Source organism: Mesitornis unicolor, unplaced genomic scaffold, assembly GCF_000695765.1.
Source record: "Mesitornis unicolor isolate BGI_N332 unplaced genomic scaffold, ASM69576v1 scaffold17136, whole genome shotgun sequence".
NCBI lineage: Eukaryota > Metazoa > Chordata > Aves > Mesitornithiformes > Mesitornithidae > Mesitornis > Mesitornis unicolor.
Genome location: NW_010189284.1, coordinates 10426 through 14509, shown reverse-complemented (window position 1 = coordinate 14509; position 4084 = coordinate 10426). Strand labels below are relative to the sequence as shown.

The window sequence follows — 4084 nt, the reverse complement described above, 5'->3', positions numbered from 1 at the left end:
TGTGGGTGCTCCCTGGTGAACTCCGTTAGCGTTGGGGCTTTTCAGAAGGGCCTGGCAAGGTGCTACGCGACGGTTAATGGTTAACTGCTTAATTAATAATTAATTGCAGACCTTTATTCTGAAATCGATAAGGGAAACTATAATCTTTTAATGTAATCACTATTAAAATGACTGAAATATCTACTTAGTGTTGCCACTTATCTCTTTTAAGAATGTTTTTAAAACTACAATGTTTTGACGTAAAGCTTCGATCCAGATTTCTGAGAAACTAAATTGTTAACTTCCCAGTGGTCACTACCACTGGTGCCTTGTCATGGAAGAGCAGCTTTCAGCATGGAAATGCAGCCCCCTTTCACAAGTATTTTGAACGTAAGTGCAAATTCATATATATATATATATAAATTTACATCTAAATAAGCTCTGTACTTCATGTACTTAAGGTACTGTAATTATAACGATGGGAAAGGCAGCCACATTTCTTACAGGGAAGTTAAGTGGCTGTGGTTCACCTTGACAGTGACTCGCTTGGGACTGTGCTGCCCCATCCACGACTGGGACGATGCCTCCGCGCTTCACGGTGGTGAAACGAAAGCTGCTCCGAGCTCATCTGTGTGCTGAAATTCTGTGTAAACCCGCACGTACAGCCTGAGTAGCCTTTACCCACTTTATTCAGCAGCCTCTGGTTAGGCCTCCTCGCTGCCCTGCTCCTACCTGAGAAGGCTGCTGTGGCGATGAAGCATCCCCTCGTATCCCCAGCTCTGATGCAGAGAGGTGTGCAGTTACAGCGTGTCCTGGTTTCGCTGGGACAGAGCGACAGAATCGGTTTTCTCTTCAGGAAAGCTGCATTTGTCAGAAGCCTGCAGGGCACAGTTTGGTGGGAATGAAGTCGGTGAGACACTTCGGTTTAGTTTGTGGCCAGCCCTGGTGTGCAGGTGGTTGAGGTCTTCAGCAGTTTGTGTGAACCAGGTGCAGAAACCAGGAGGAGCTGGGGCAGCTGACCGAGCTGACCGAAGTGTTTCATACCATGAATATCACACTCGCTGTAAATTGGGGAGTTTGCTGGGGCTGGCCCTCTTTCCTCAGTGGTTGTCGTTTCTGGGTCTCGCCTGTTGTTCTGCTCCCTCCTCTGCTGGGACTGTGGTGCTCGCGGTGTTTGACATCCAGCATTGACTGCTGAGAGCGCACGGCTTGCAGCCTCTCTATGGGCTGAGCAGAACTTTGTGCACTTCATATTGGTGTTAATATTAGTTTCTTCTGATTTTATTCAGTCTGTTTCCATTTCAACCCACGGGTCTCCTGTCCTTTTCCTGATTCCCCCTCCTCGGGTGGAGAGGGTGACGGAACAACAGCCTAAACAGCGGCGTAGCATCGCTTCGTCATACGTGGTGTTGTCTTTTGCTGATGACTACAGATGCTGAGCACGTCCAGAATTTTACAGCCCAATGTTTAATGGGCTTCACCGCAGCTCGGGAGTCCCTGCCCTTTTTCAGAATCTTTCTTTGCTATTCTGACGCAGGTTCGTTAGGATTAACTGGATGCCGCCTCTTTGGCTGCTTTGTTCACGCAAAACCTTTGATTGTCTGAGTCTCTTGAATGCCATGGAGAGACTGTGAAGTCTGCATCTCGTTCTGCATCCTCACTGGGACCCAGTTTCTCTTGAAAAAGGGGGAGCCTCCCTGACGATCTGCGTGGTACCTCCCCAAAAGAATCGCCCAACAGTCAGTTGGCTTTGAATCGCGGTTTGTGTGGGTGTCCCACGATCGATTCGTCCATCAGTGTCATGATGGAAATGTGGCTTTTTTAGCCACGTTTGTGGTGTGTAACTTTGCCAACCGCAGCGTAACCTCAGAAGGTATTTAGGAGAAAGTCGTTTAAACTGATGTGGAAAAGCTGAGGGAACAGCAGAGCCTTGCAAGGCCTTTTTGAGTCCCAGCATTAAGGACAACTTGGTGCAGCTCTGGGGTTGCTGCTGTTCCCCGGGGAATGAAGCACAACTTGCAGGTCCGGTTCATTCGGTGGTGTTTGTGTGTGTGACAGCAGCTGAGCTGCAGCAGCACCGCTGTGGGAAGGCCTCTCTGCCACCGGAACAGCAGCTGCTGACCCGGGAGGAGGTGGAGTTGGATGGTGCTGATGTCTGGTTCGGTGACACATTTGATTTAGTCATCGTTTTGATTGCTGGGGATGTTTTCTCGTTAATGATCTGTTCATCTGGACCTTGGCGGTTTTGAAAGTGAAATGGATGTGTTTACTTCTCAAAGAAACAAAACAAACCTTGTAACTTTAACGAGAGGTTTGACCAAGAGGTGTTTTCGTGCCTCATGGTCATCGAGCGTGCTTTGTGTGGCGAGAAGAGGACACTCGGAGGGATGCACTTTCCTCACGAAATGAAGAGAACCGAAACGCAGGAGGTTTTGTCAGGAAACCGGCCAGTGATGAGCTTGTGTTTTTCTTGCAGGAAGACTCTGCCTGACTGCTCCGCGTCCGTGGCTGAACAGGAAGTGAAGCCAACCTAGCGAGGAGCTTCATTTACCTTTAAGGAACGTCAGAAAACAGGTCAGACTTGCCATGGTCAGTCTCATCATTTTCCTGCCACTAATCTCCCCGTTGAAAGACTGCACTCATTATGGGCTGAGGTCTCGTACGCCACCCCTCGCTGCCTGGGAGGTTGTTTTGTGTGAGTGTTCTAATGGCAAAGAAGGTTCTGACTCATGAGCATTAACGTATGCATTGCTTTGTATGGCTTTTACCTAAACCTTGCTGTTGTGTTGGTGGAGGATTATGGAAGAGGAAGAAGAATTCCTTTTTCTCAAACCTGTTGGGAAAAGAGGACCTTTTTGGTGCAGTGCCACAGGGATGAACTTACCCCAGACACGTTCTGTGGGCCGTGATTCCCGTACACTGCATGGAGCCGAAGGTGTTGATTCAGAGTACGCTGCCTTTACAGAATCACAGAATCACAGAATGGCTCGGTTGGAAAAGTTTGCAGAAGAGGAGACTGAGGGGAGACCTCATTCATGTTTATAAATATTTAAAGGGTGAGTGTCACGAGGATGGAGCCAGGCTCTTCTCGGTGACAAACAATGATAGGACAAGGGGTAACGGACACAAACTGGAACACAGGAGGTTCCACTGAAATTGGAGAAGAAACTTCTTCTCAGTGAGGGTGACAGAGCCCTGGCCCAGGCTGCCCAGAGAGGTTGTGGAGTCTCCTTCTCTGCAGACATTCAAAACCCGCCTGGACGCCTTCCTGTGTAACCTCATCTGGGTGTTCCTGCTCCGGCAGGGGGATTGGACTGGATGAGCTTTGGAGGTCCCTTCCAATCCCTCACGTTCTGGGATTCTGTGAAGCAGCTTTTCCTGTAAGAGCCAAGATCCAGCCAGCCTGGCGATGTCCGTACCGGCTGTGTTAGCAGAATTAGTAAGGCAGAATAATTAATATTGACGATTAAAGTTGTATGTCATTTCTGCTTGTTGATTTTGATTGGAAGCAACCTTCAGGAGACATTTAGATAATAAAGAAATGCATCAGAAGTGCTTGTGCAAATACTGCTCCTCTTTTTACATTTTACAGTGAGTTGAGCGAAGGAGCAGCAGGCTCAGAGAGCTCCAGAAAGCCTCGGTAGGTGATGGCTTTGTTAACAGGGCGCTGTGATGCCACTGCGGGCACCACAGCACTGTGGTAAACAGGCACTTTTTACATAAGAATGCAGCGTAAAGGGAACAGCGGGCGGGTCTGGGCTTTCCTGCTCCGCTCTCTCAGTTGTTATTGTTATAATGCAGCGTGTTGCTATTGCGCCCTGCCCTCTGGTTGAAGATGGGCTGTGAAAGCGTTGTAGTTGGTGTTGCTGCGCAGGAAAGGAAACCGATAATTGGCAGTAAATGCACAAGAGGATGCGTGGAGGTAAATGCATGCGGATCGGATGCGTGCGTTTGTGTACAGCGCGATGCGATGCGGTGGGCAGGAAAACATCCGCTTGGTTAGGAAGCGGAATTTGCTGTTAGTGTGCTCAGAAAGCTGAATTTTCGCGTTCACGGGAAGCGCTGGAGCCGAGCAGAGCCTTGCGGGGCACAGCAGGGGCTGATC

General features: G+C 49.1%; 1 protein-coding gene across 1 annotated transcript in view; it reads left to right on the top strand.

Annotated features, from left to right (window-relative positions):
* Nucleotides 1-2498: 2498 nt before the first annotated feature.
* KCTD7 (potassium channel tetramerization domain containing 7) overlaps nt 2499-4084 on the top strand; it is a 6752-nt gene continuing 5166 nt past the window's right edge. Inside the window, exon 1 of the mRNA XM_010186018.1 lies at nt 2499-2553. The gene's annotated coding sequence lies outside the window, so the exon portion shown is untranslated. The remainder of the gene's footprint in view (nt 2554-4084) is intronic.